The following is a 14,572-nucleotide window of genomic DNA, read 5'->3' as shown; positions in this document are numbered from 1 at the left end:
AAGTGCGTGAGTCAGATTGAGGCAATCGTATGGGACAACGTGCCCATCAACATCAGGGAATAGAAGGGCAAAAGTACTAATCCATACGCGCTCCCGGATACAGAAAAGAATATGCTGTGGGAAGATGTCAAGAAATATTTCACATTTCCTGAAGCATGTAATGAAGATGATGTGAAATTATGGACGCTGAAGAAGATGGCCACACAATTCCAGATATTCAAGAAGATGTTGGATGCCAACTTCATCAAGAAGGGATGAACTTTGGATTTTGATGAGTAGCCAAAGTTGAGGGACCACTGGGAGGCATTTGTCAAATACAAGACGAGCAAAGATGGTGCAAATATGGTCAAGACCAACATTGCAAATGCTGGCAAGAAGGAGTACCATCATCATCTAGGGTGAGGTGGTTACGACACAACAATTCCTAGATGGCGCAAGATGGAACAAGACCTAATCGATCGGGGTATCATACCAGCAACTATTGAAAGGCCCAATCGATCGAAAAATTGGTATTACGCTCATGGAGGCTTCCTGAGCTAAGAGGATGGGATGCTGATCTTCAATGAGACAATACGTCAGAAGGTCGAAAGGCTTATCAAGAACATTGAAGATCCTAAGGCTGGGAGGTTGAAGGTGGACCGAGACAATAATGAGCTCACATTGGCCCTTGGGAATCCCGAGCACCTAGGACGTTGCCGAGGGTTCGGGGTCGTTCCGTGGAAGTTCGCTTTTCGAGGTGACATCACCTCGTACAGAAGCCACAAGCGAAGAAAGGAACAGGTAGAGGAGAGCTGGCGGTGCATGCTAGAATCCAAAGTGCATTCACAAGAAGTAAGAATGGAGGAGGAAATCAATCGTTGACTGGCCCTAGCAGTTGCGAAATTGGCCCAATCTGGAGCACTGCCGGATCCAAACATCGCTAGCCCTTCTTAATGCCTCAGAAGCAGTTGTGCTTCCACAGGGCTCCACAATACGCAGACACCAAGATTACGCGTGGACGAGCAACGGTTCGCTGTGGATGTCATCACGCAACGCACCTTATGTGAGTTGCATACACCGGTCGGCAACCTCACCATTAAGGTATATTTATGCAATTTTCTCAATCCATCCACGCCTTGGGATCGGAGTTTAATAACTTCTTTATTTCTGCTATATGTACAGGTGGTGTACAGGGGTGCCTTACCAATCCTGCCAGGGCAGACATGCCATGGCATGGAGATTCCACCTAGCTACGCCAACGTCATCCTAGAGCTCGACCTCCTGGGAGGCGATGGGGAAAGGACACTAGGAGATGCGCTTCACGGCATCATTCTATGGCACAAACACTACATCATCATCCCCGGTACGGAGGCATCTCCTTAAAGCTCAAGACTGCTCCCCGCAGATCCCCAGCAGCGACCATCTCCTCAAAGCTCAAGACCATCATCTCCACCATGGCCTGCTCCAGGACCATCATCTCCAGCACAACCTGCACCAGGACTGAAGCGTCCCCACATAAGTAGAGACTAAATGTGATACAAATATCAGTCCGAAGAGGCTGATAACACATTTATTCAACAGATGGTTCAAAAACCGTACAACTCCCGAAGGAGCGGGCGAGCAAGCCACAGCCAAAGGAGAAACAAACCAACAACGATACATATCAAAGTTGCAGTCTAGTCAGACCTCGAGCTGCAATCAGAACTAAGCGACAGCGGAAGCATTCTGCAAAGGCCAACACCACAGGCAGCATTGGGTGCGGAAACGACCTCCTACTCGAACTCCTCGGCGATGAAGTCCGAGTCTTCCTCTAAAGCAACAAAACAAGGGTGAGTACAAAAGTACTCAACAAATCCAACCCCAACCATGGAGGGGGATACAAGCAAGAATATGCACATGATATAACAAGGATAAGGCTAAGGTTTATTTGCAGTAAAGCTAGATTTTAACACATGCAAGGGTTCATTTTCAAAAGAGTTTTCACAAAGCATTTCTTTTAGTAACTGAATCATTAAGTGGGGTTGATCCTACATAAAGGATCCAAGTTTTAATGCTACCGGACTCCCCGTCCACAAGAGCTCAAGGCACAACTATCGTACACTTCCGAAAATCCAACACACGCCATGAAAAACATCCATCTCCAAGTACTAGTTATGTGACCAAGCCGTAACTCGTCCAATGCCGTGGACTCGACTACCCGGATAGGTTTTAACTCTGAAGAGGTTGTACACTTTTCCCACAAGTAGGGTACTGCAACACGATCACCTTAGTGTCGATGCAGATCCTAACAAAGCCATTACCCACCTTAGCTAAGCCTGACTAGTCAACACGGAAGTAACCAAGGGGTTAATGACCCACCAACGAGGTCTTAACCGGGACCTATGTTCACACAGTTCTTACTCCTTCTCCATGGTCTCCCGTTGCTCACCAGCTCTCTTGATGACTAACAGACTAGCTAGTGGGATTTATGCTAAGCCGTTGCCGCATACAACGGTCGAGTGGTTGCACGATGGTTGGGCTAGGCAAGATGACACATCAACTCGGTCTGTAACCATGAAAAGATGGATATCTTCCAACCTTGCTCAACCACAAAGGTACGAGCCCAACTTATTGGCATTTCACACGAGAAACACCCATCCATCTCATCTAAGCATTTCTTTCCTTTATTTCCGAAAACTATTTTCCCTTTTAAAAACACTCGCACATTTATTTTTTAACAAAACACATTGTAGTCATGATTGAATTGAGTAACAAGATCCTAAGCATTCTGTCAGTAATTATCATCCAAACAGAGCAAGCCATATTTAGAGATAATTATAGGACAAGCAAGGAATATTCATAGCAATCAAGGGGTGGCTATGCAACCATGTTTCAGCGGTAAAACAATATGCAATTTATAAAACAGGCCAATAGGTTGTGTTTGAAAAATTTAGGATAAATATGCATCAAAGGGTGAGATTGGACTTGCTGTCCTGAAAGCCTTCCGGGAGTTCTTGCTCGTGGTGTTGGTCTTCGGGCTTGGGCTCGCGGTCAAACTCCTCCTTGTGCTCCTCCTTGGGTATTCCGCGATCTACGCCACACACAATCGGGCACACAATAAATAAAAGAAAATTAAAACTTTACCCATTAAGCTCGAACAGAGAACACGAACGAAAAATAGAAGGAATGAGTATTTTAATGAAATTTGGAGATGATCAGCGGAAGTATATTGGAGGATGCCGTGGTCGAATTTTGGATTAATTGGAGGAAGTTTGGCGCATGAAATGATGAGATAACCATGTATTAGGGGCTTAAAAGAAGTTTTAGGACTAAACTGCGAGAACCAGGGACCTATTCATGAATATTTCTGGAAGGTGGAAGGGCATATTCATGAGAGAACTTTGAGAGAGGTGGGAGGGCTGGTTTGTGAATAGGGAAAAATAGTGGATTAGATCGAAATTGGAGGGGATTTTCCCTTCTTCTTCCTGGCGCATGAGCACAGGGAGGTAGGGGGCAAAACCGGTGGCGGGCCGACCGGCCAAGCTCACTGGCGGTGAGGCCTACGGTGGGGGAAGGTAGAGAGGGTCGTGGGCCCATTTTGGCCCTCACCTTGGGCGGATGGTGATGGGAGAGGGGCGCCGGCGGTGGACAGGGAGGCGATGGTGGTTGGCCTTGCGGCGGCACGCAGGAGCGGTGGTGTAGGGGAAGTAGGGGGCGGCAAGCTGGGAGGTGAGGATGAGGTGGTGGCGAGGGACGGCCGGGCCTTGGCCCTTTTTATAGCCAGCGGGAAGGGGCGGGCAACAACCGGTGACATTAATGGCGGCCGTGATTCCCGGCCGGTGGCGTGGTGGAGTGGAGCTTCGCGTGGGGGGTGTGGCGGGGCCGGGCTTGGGCGGCGAGGAGCACAGGGTGCACAGTGCATGGGAAGGTGCGCCGGGGAGGGGCGGCGAGCGGCGGCCAGTGCTCGGCCAGGAAGAAATAAGAAAATGGAAGGAAGAAGAAGGAGGAAGAAGGAAGAATGGAAGAAAGAGAAAGAAGAAAAGAGAAGGGAAAAAGGAGAAGGGGAAAAAGAAAAGAGAAAAGAGAAAAGAGAGGGAGAGTCGACGAAAAATGCGGAAAATGGTCGGGCACGCGTGACAGATTTTGACGAGCACGCGGCGGAATTTGCAAAGGAAGAAAAAGATGGTTGTTGGCGTTAGGTGCTGGGATGGTGAAGTCGGCGGGAAGGAAAGTGTGGCGGAACCGTCCAACTTAAACTGGTTTAAATGCGCCTAATTGCTACCGACGCAACAATTATTCGAAATGCATTTAAAACAGTATAAATCCGGTCGTCCGTCGAGTGTCTCTAGGACTCCTCGAAAAATCCACATTGTGTTTCATAGCCATACATCAGGATAGTATCCGTGATGGGATAACATCAACAAATATTACATTTTTACATATATAAAAGGTACGAATTATTACATAGATTGAAGCAAACTTAACAGTGCAGTGTTAGACAGAGTTCTAAGATTTAAAACATAAACAGTTCAGGAGGAGATGAGCATTTAAAAACTTCTTCTTAAGGGTATTGTGAGACTCATAACAATACCCTAGGGCTTCGGGGCTTCCTTCTCTGTAGACTCCTGCGGAGCTTCTGAAAGATAACCACAAGGGATAACCCTGAGTACGGGGTACTCAGCAAGTCTTACCCGACTAACCAATATAATAGCTTTCTTTGGAAGTGTATGCTAGCTTTTTGGTGTACTTGGCTAATACAACTTTTGCCGAAAAGCTTACTATGAGTGATGCCTTAGTTTTATCTTTTATTTGGGTTAAGTTATTACCTAACCATTCTAGATGATGAGAAAAGAGTAAATACAACAATAAGGTATTTAAGCCATACATCACTTATTTATCAGAAAGGTATATCCTTCATGAATTTACACTACGATGCTCAACAGTGATCAAGTGCATTCATAACCGAGAATTGCGGCGATCCGGATCCATTTACATCCTGCAGGAGAGTACCCTGATCACCAGCTTTATACGACTGTCCAGGTCGTACATAATAACCTTTCGATTAGCAAAATCAATGATTGGGAATAAGACTACCCGGACCCAGGGACGCACCCCCACATGGGACCCCACGTCTGGCCCGATCACCATGTGAGTTTCAGGCTACGCCCCTGCCAATCTCCAGCACGTCAAGCGTGGGTACGAAGTATTCCCGATCATAGAGTTTACTAACCTACTGGGCTTTACTGGTCCCATACCCAGTAAGTGATCAGATGCTTATCACTTGATCAAAGGTTAAGACAACGAATCGGGCCTTAACCAAATTAATCTAGCAGACAGAACTACATCTTTAGCTTCTGTCCGCTTCTCAATTTCCAAGTTATCTTTTCATAAACAACAGGTATGACTCAAAAGTTTTCCTTAAGGTTAGTAAACCAAGTATGTAAGCAAGTAAGCAATTCTAGACTTGGGTTATCTACTAAAGGGTTGAACAAGTGGCAAAGATGTCCTTAAAACAAGGCACGATCATACACAAGAATAGGTTTCAAGCAACTCCTAGACTTAGTGCATACATATAGCAAATAACCGATAATTGGACACATGAAATAATGACTCCAAAATAGATAGGTATAAATGCACCGGGGCTTGCCTTGTTCGCTTAAAATGTTAGTATTGTCCGACGGGTTGGCTTCGTAGGGGACCAATTCAAAGACTTCTTCGAATTCCGAAGATCCTTCTGAAAATTCCAGATAATCTCCTTCTGGTGCTTCGGGATCTATAGCACAACACATGCAGGGGTTAGGAATGCAAATTTTTGAATAAAAGACTATACAACTTTCCTTCATGATAAAGTTGCAAGCCAACAAGGACTATACAATTTATCATGATAAAGTTGCAAGCCAACACACAAAAACCCCAAAGATTAACCCACAATTTTTATTTTCTTACCTAATCCTTACTTAAGGCCTTTCTTTTATTTTTAGCAAAGGTTATAATTATTTTCTAACTTGAAAACCTAATTTCCTATGGGTTAAGAATAATTTGTGATTAAGAAAATGTTATTCCATATTTATTCATTTTATAAAGATTAAGTATTTATTTAATTACCTTAAAGGAAAGGCATTAAATAAATACCCAAATTTTTATTATTTTTCTAGGGTGTAAAAATTTTAATGCATAAAGGAAAATAAAACAAGCCTAACAAAATTGGTTTCACTAATTTTGGACACTCCTAGAAATTTCTGTGATTTAAATGGTGAAATTCGGTTTTAAACTAATTATTCTATAAAGGAAATCTAATTTTCCCGAAAAACACCCCCGGAAAACTTTTCTCACGCAGCTCGATCTACCCTCTCTCATGCGCACTGGGCCCACGGCGCGGACCCACCTCTTCCCTATTCCTTTTCACCCGCCGGCCTCTCTCCCCGGACGGGCCTCTTGGGCCGTTTTCTTTTTCTTATCCTCTTTCTTTCGCGAGCGCGGCCTGCCTCCTATTGGGCCTCCGGCCCCTTTTTCCTCCACGGTCGACCGTCCCCCGGCTTCTTGGGCCTCCGAAGCGCCGGCCCACAGACACCCGCGCCCCCGGCCTCCTTTACTCCCCTGCCTTCTCTGACGCGCGGGCCCAAGGCTCCAGGCGCTTCTTCCTCCTCCCGCCAAAACGCGCGCGCGCGACAGGGGGCAGCGTGACTCGCCGGCCGGCGCCCTACCGGCAGCGGGACTAGGCCAAGACAACACCTCCGTGCCCTCACATACCCGTGCGCGGCAACAGCTCCTCGGGTGATGGCCGGAGCCATTCCCTCCACGGCGGCGGGCGGCGGCACCTTCGGCCGGTCGCGGCTACGCACGACGACGGCACAAACTACTCGAACAACTGCTACTACACCATCCTAGTATCCTAAGGACTTGCCTAAGACTACCCAAGAAGGAAGGGAACCAGCGCAAGGTGGTGCTCACCGTGAGCGGGAGGCGCGGCGACGGCGGACAGAAGCGGCGACGGTTTAAGGCGTGCCGGCGAAGAAGCTGGGCAACAAGCTGCTAGGGTTGTTGGTGGGATGTGGGCGGAGGTGTGGACGGGTGGAATCGACGGGAGTTGCGGTGTGGCGGTGGAATTTTACCCGGCAGCGGTGGCTTGGACAGAGGTGCTGGCGGCGGTAAAAAGAGCGGCGGTAAAACGGCGGCGCGGGAGCGGTAATTATATGAACGGCTTACCGCACGCATGGGCGACACCGTGGCCTACTCGTAGGCTTGCGTGGTGAGGAGGTGGCGTAACCGTTGCGCTGGTGAGCGACCGACGACGGCAGTGGCGACACGTTGAGCTCGCTGTGCTGCTCTTCCCCTTTCTGATTTCGGGTGCCCGAAAATTCAGAGCTTCCCCACGGTCGATTTCCAATCCGACGGTGTATAAGTGTCTTAACCGAAGTTGTAGATAAACTTGAACTCTTCAAATTTTATTTTGGCTCTACCCCGAGATAAACATCCGAGCACAGTGTAATTTGAATTTCTTTCTCTACTTCCACTGAATTTCACTGAACTCAAAGTTCAGTTCGTCAGTAATACCACAGTGTCATTTGCCTTACTTTGGGAACAAATTTGGTGATCCAAACCCTCCTTTTCTAGTCCAACTTCTTCCCATTCATGTTCTACCATCTCCAAGGTTTCCATTTTGCCCAAAAACACCTACCTCTTTTGATCCACATTCCTCTGAAATCCATTTCAAAGTCGGCCACCCACTGCTGTTTCAGACTTAGTCATTTCGGCAAGACAATCACCTGTGACAATGTGCTGACTTTGAGCTTGGATTCGAATTTGTTCCCCTCACTATTCCTGATCAACAACACCCAATTCTAGGAGTCCAAAGTTCATACTTCAATATGGTATAGTTGTCCTGATCCACTTACTTGAAAAATTCATCAAAATTCAATTTCCAAAATGGACTCTGAGGCTGTTTTTCTGAATTCCTGTTTTCGGACAATGAACAGTAATTTCAGTTTTCCATTTTCTTTCTTTGATTATTTTGAGACATTTTGGACAAGTGCTGTTCCAAATTTTGATCCTCAAGTTCTAATCACTCTTATAGTTTTATTCCATATTTTTGCCGAATTTTTCTGAATTTCAAATTCAAAATTCGAATTTCGGCCAAATTTGACCCAAATTTGATTTTCGGCCAATTTATTTTTCTTTTCTTCTTGAATTGCTTTCAATTCTTCAAAGTTGCTTTAATGACTCAAATGGCAGTTGTTACAGAAAGGATTTTCAGGAGCTCAATGGTCAAAAGATTTTGAAAACGAGTTTTAGCGGATGATTTGAGTTAGTAAATTTTACGGATGTTACAACGATCGTCATCACCACCAGGACCGTCGCTTCCTGATCGATCAGGGTCTCCATCTCCACCACATCCTTGTGGTGTGAGCGATGATGATGACAACAACACCCCTCCACGATCACCGTCGTTTGGACTAAGAGCAGACCCTGCAGCACAAATTAAGAAGTCACGACCACCACCTCCCAAGACAAGACAGAGAAAGAAGAAAACAAAGAAGCCTGAAGTGACTCCTGAGGAAAGCCGGGAGGCAATGACAGAACACTAGGCCTAAACCCAAGTAGAAGCCAGAGAGTGGTTCAGGAAAAGGGCCAAAGAAAAAAAAGTAAGGGAGATGGAGCCACCGCTAGTAGATCGAAGAGAATTAATTTTTTTATCAGGATGCAAGAAGGAGCCAAGAAGAGGATACCACTACTATCGAACTATGAACGAGCGCAAGTCAAGGCTGATGAGAAGAAAAAAAGGAAAGGAAAGTCATCTTCAAGTGGTGTTGTCCCCCACCTTGGGCATCTACCAGAAAGAGACGCTAGAAAGATAGTAGCAATGCGCTTGGATCAACAAGCAGAAGTATTGAAATTCATGGAAGAAACAGGTGTGGGACTTGCTGAATGTCTAGGGCAAGCTGAGTAGCTAGCTGCACCGCCAGTTGAACCGAAATGGACATTTGAGCTAGGCAAGCCTCCGATAAGGCTTGAGTTGGTATGGAAGCTATCAAAAAAGATGTACGAATTCTATGAATGGTACATGAAGTTGTCCGCCGATGAGAGGGAGATGTTCGGCCTTAAGATAAAACCAATAACCATATATGAAGTGTACCATCATGATGCCCTTGATGTCTCTTTGATCAACGCCTGGGCTCTGTAAGTGTCCATTAATCTATATGTAAATGTTGGTTCATATCATTATTTTTTGTACGTGCGTCACCGTACTAACTTCATCTTCCATTTTATGTAGGATACTAATTTAGACGTGCTGACGAGAAGCGTACCTCCATGTTGGCTTCATGAATCCATCACTAGTTAACCAAAAACAAATACGGGAGCAGCTAAAGAAAAGGTTGGTGGAAGTATACAATTTCCTAGATAAACAAAATTTCAATGATTTCATACTACTTCCACACAACTTCAAGTAAGTGTGTGTATACTGTCTATTTTTATTTTCTTTTTCCTCACTTGAGTAATATTAGTTAGCTCTAACATATATGAACATTTACGTACGCAGCTACCACTGGATCCTCATAATAATTGAGCCTGAAAGAAGCCACGTCACTCTCTTCGATTCGTTGAGGAAAGCTCCAGCGAAGTACCAAGACATTCAAGACATGCTAGGCTTGTAATAATTCTGGACCTTTATCTCTATGCAAAAGTTTGTTTCCTAAATTTTCACCTAACACTATATCATTCATTATTTAATCCGCAGCGCATGAGAGAATTCATTAGGAAACACAAAGGTCCATTCAAAGAAAATCTTGCATGTAACACAGACTTCCCGGTACATATGAAGTTTGCACATTTTGTACATTCTATAGCACGAAGATTTCATAACCTGTTTTTCCCCACTGAAGTGCTTAAGACAGGAACCCAGAAATAATCTATGTGGCTACTACGCATTAGGAAGTATATGTGTATTTTAGGATTATTTTGTCACACCCGATTTTAAGGACAAAACCGAGTGGTTTCAATACATGTGCGCCAGGATCAAGTTACACACATGTATGACATTAGTGAATAACAAAGATAGTGCTAAAGCGAATAGAGGGAGTATTAAACATTATTACATGATCAAAAGTCTCAATAAAACACAACGCCTCCCCTCTTGCCCTTTCGGTAAGATTACCCCAGACTAGAGTTTCTAATTATTCAGCCAACACCAGAGTCATTTAGTCTTGTGGTAGCACTGTTTTTCTGGGTGGTCGCTCCATGTTCCGATTAAACATTGGTGATCTTGTATTAATGAAAGGTATAACAAAATTAAAGCAAGATTAAACATTGAGTTCAGTTAAACCACCATATACCAAGTAAGCACTAAGCATGAGCTACCCAAGATAAAAGTAAACCTGGTTGGTCAAGGCAAAGGTAGTTTCAATCTAGGCGAACCTTAATTGGGACCCATTAATTTAATCTTAATATGTGCATAGCATAAATGTTGAGTATGAGAAAGTAAAGGTGTATAGGACTGAAAAGTAGTGATCAAGGATACGACTTGCCTTCTTGGCCTTGCTTGTGCTGTTCGTACTCCTCGAAGGCTTGATCTTCAAATCCCTCCAACTGCTGAACGTCTACACGCGTCACACAAGCACATACAAGCAAACATGGGCAAAAAGTAAGAAATAGTACACCAATCATAATTAAACAGAGAAAACAAGCTTGTAAAATTGATCCACGCTTTAAAAAGAACACGTGGATATAAAGAACGTGAAAAACGGAGTGAAGATGCAAAAGATATGATTAAAACAAGATCCATGGCTAATCTGCGAGAAAAAACAAAACTTCTAGGGTCAAACTGCGAAAACTGAGGGCTTATACGTAATTATGCATATAAACCGAAGGTTTAACGCGCAAAAACTCCAAAGCGGACAGCGGGTTGATTTTAGAGAAACTCAGGGTTTAAACCGAAAGAAAATAGGACCAAAACACAAATACTTTTGAACTAGATTGGACCTCGAGTTGATTTGCGGAAAAGGCGAGGGCTTAAGTGCAAAAGCGATACGGCGCGACGCGGTTGACCGGTATGCGATCATGTTGACCCGCTGTGAGCCGTCAGATCTGGATCCGACGGTCGCGCGCGTTGGCGGTAGCGCGGCGACGGCGGAAAAGGCGGCAGACGGCGGCGGGGTCGCCGGAGTTGGCCGAAAAGGCGCTCCGGGGCTTGTTCTCGCGTGCGGATTGCACGGGAAGAGAGCGGGGGACGCGGTGAACTCATTTGAGCCCTCGGGTGAGCCAAAAGGCGGCGGGCCTCACCTCACGGCGGTGGCTTGCGGCGGAGAGAGGGCAGCGGCGCTGGAGCTCGGGGCTAGGGTTTGGAGGGCGCTGCTGCGGGGTGCTCGAGGCCGGGGGGGGGGGAGGGGCGGCAGCGGCTTATATAGGGGTGGCACGCTTGGAGATAGGGGTGGCCTCGGATTTGAACGCCCGAGGAAATTGGAGCGGGGGCGAGGTTGTTGCGGAGGCGGCGGCGCGCGGGTTGCGGGAAGAGTCCCGGCCGAAGGTGGGAGACGATGGCGGGGCCCACCTGTCGGTGGCCGTGGGGCGGGGACGGGCTGGCGTGGTTGTTGGGCCAGCGAGGCTTCCTGGGCCATGGAGAAAAAGGAGAGCGGGCGAGCGGGGAAAGCGGAGGCTTTGCCGGCCGGACGAGCTGGGCCGCGGGGGGGAAAAAAGAAAGGAGAGGGAGAGAAGAATGTGGCCCAAGAGAAGAAAGAAGAAGAAAAAGAGAAAGAGAAAAGAAAGGTTTTGAAAATTGGAAATTGAATTTGAAATTCAAATTTGATTGAAACTCAAGCAATCAAAATAAATGCACCAGCATGAATGTACAATAAACTCCTATGGTGAATTAATTAAATTTAGAGGAAGTGAAATTAAATGCCTAGGAATTTAAATGGCATCCTAATTTGAGCAATTTTAGTGAATTTAAATTCTTTAAAAATTTGGGTGTTACATATTTATCCTTTCCTTGTACACTTGATGTATTCCTTGTACTTCAAGCCATATTGGCCATATATATAGAGGTCACCCCCTCATTAGGGTGTGTGGTGTCTTCCCATCCACTTCTCTACATGGTATCATGAGATTAGGTCATAGGACTCCTCTCCCTGCGCGTTTCCCCCGATCCGTGCAACCATAGGTGGTGCCCCCCACTACATCGCCACCACCCACCCTCCGTTGCACCTCCTCGACCAGCTCCCCCCCGGTCGTGCGTCATGTCCTCTACTGACTCCTCTGTGTCCGGCAACACCATCGCTCCTGCTGCTAATCCTATGCCGCCTCCTGGACCACCCCCTGCTACCAACGGCGGTGCATCTGTGCTACCACCTGGCACCGACGGCTCCTCTGGCGGTGCGCCCCAAGCTCCTCTTGCCGGCGATGCGCCCGGCAATGGCTGCGGTGGCTTCATCGTGAACCCAGCGCTGCCGCCCGCCGTCCACCCCTATGCGACCGTCTTCGTCAGTCTCACGTTCCCGTGATGCTAACGATGAAGTCCAACACCTACTCCAGATGGGCATCCTTCTTCAAGTCCATGTGCGGCAAGTTTGGTCTCAAGTTGCACATCGATGGCACGGTGGCGCCCTATCCCTAGGACCCCGACTGGGATCAAGCAGATTGCTGCATTCGCTCCTGGTTCTTTCGCTCCGTCGACGACTCCATCCTCGACCTCGCCATGACCGACAACGATCAGACCGTTCAGGATATTTGGCTCGCCATCGAGGGCCTCTTTTGCGCCAACAAGCAATCCCGGGCAATCTTCCTCAGCCACGACTTCCACTCCATGACACAGGGTGACTCCTCCATGGCCGAGTATTGCAGCCGCATGAAGACCCTCGCTGATGCTCTCCACAACGTCGGCCATCCCATTCAGGACTCCCAACTTGTCCTGAACCTCCTCCGCGGCCTTAACCCGTGCTTCTCCAACACCGCCGAAATGCACCCGTTTTGCATCATTTTTCGTTCCGAAACCGAATGCTCAAAAACACTCCCAAACATGTTCTAGGGTATAATTAGGAAGATTGCATGCGTTCGTTGCGAAAAAATCCACCCGAGTTTCGCTACCCGGCAATATGCATTCGGGTGCCGAAATGCACCCGTTTTGCATCATTTTTCGTTCCGGAACCGAATGCTCAAAAACACTCCCAAACATGTTCTTGGGTATAATTAGGAAGTGATAGAGTTGGAGTGCCCGATCTTTCGGTGAGTGGAGATAAATTCGACTTGGTGGAAGTAGACCCTCACGATCCGACTACGACGAGCGAACCCGAAGCGCCAATGCAATCGCTGAACCAACTCCCGATGGTTACCAACCTCGCCGGTGCGAGATCAGCCTGATCACGAAGATCGATTCCTGTCCGCAATCGAAGAACGAACAAGAACAAGAGGCGAGCAATCTAAATATCACTCGAAGGTGGAGTTCTGAATCACAAGGACAGCGCGTATTTGCGCGTGTTCAAGAGTAGCTAAAGCTAGATGTAAAACAAAACTCAAGTCGTAAACAAAAAGGACTCGGACTAAATAAAGGGGGCGCAGCCCCTGGAGTCCGAAGGGGTCACGGCGCCCAACCCTAGGCGCCCCACCTGGGCTGCCCTGTTGGGCCATCTTCTTATTCCGATGGGCCTTCGTTCCTTAACAGCATGATGAAGTTTAATTCTCTCGCACGGGCTCGAGTGATTGGCCCAACTGGATGAACAACTGTAGGCGCCTGAGGTGGAGGAGCAACTGGAGGCGCCTGAGGTGCTGCTGGTGTAGATGTACTCGTGGTGTCCTCATCATCCTCCCCTTCTTGAACTGAAGTCGTCCTCGACGGCAACTCCTCATCTTCGCCCACATACGGTTTCAAATCTGCAACATTAAAACTCGTGGAAACACCAAACTCCGCAGGCAGGTCAAGGATATAAGCATTATCATTAATCTTGGTTAGCACTTTAAAAGGACCAGCAGCACGTGGCATCAATTTAGAACGACGTAAGGTAGGAAAACGATCCTTCCTCAAATGCAACCAAACCAAATCACCCGGTGCAAAAGTAACATGTTTTCTCCCTTTACTACCCGCAACCTGATATTTAGCATTAGCAGCAGCAATGTTTTGTTGAGTTTGCTCATGCAAGCTAATCATTTGATCAATATGTGCAGCGGCATCTATGTGTGGGGTGTCCTCGGCATCAAGTGCAAACAAATCAATAGGCGCCCGAGGAATATAACCATAAACAACTTGAAAAGGACACATCTTTGTAGAAGAATGCGTTGCATGATTATAAGCAAACTCAACATGAGGCAAGCAATCTTCCCAACGTTTCAAGTGTTTATCTAAAACAGCCCTAAGCATGGTGGACAAGGTTCGATTAACCACCTCAGTTTGTCCATCAGTCTGAGGGTGACAAGTGGTGCTAAACAGCAATTTAGTTCCCATTTTATTCCATAGTGATCTCCAAAAATGACTGAGAAACTTAGCATCACGATCAGAGACTATTGTATTTGGAATACCATGCAAACGAATAATCTCGCGAAAGAACAATTCAGCAACATTGCTAGCATCATCAGTCTTATGACAAGGTATAAAATGAGCCATTTTGGAGAAACGATCAACAACCACAAA

The sequence above is a fragment of the Setaria italica genome, unplaced genomic scaffold, assembly GCF_000263155.2.
Source record: "Setaria italica strain Yugu1 unplaced genomic scaffold, Setaria_italica_v2.0 scaffold_10, whole genome shotgun sequence".
Lineage (NCBI taxonomy): Eukaryota > Viridiplantae > Streptophyta > Magnoliopsida > Poales > Poaceae > Setaria > Setaria italica.
Note: the sequence above shows the minus strand (reverse complement) of the source record.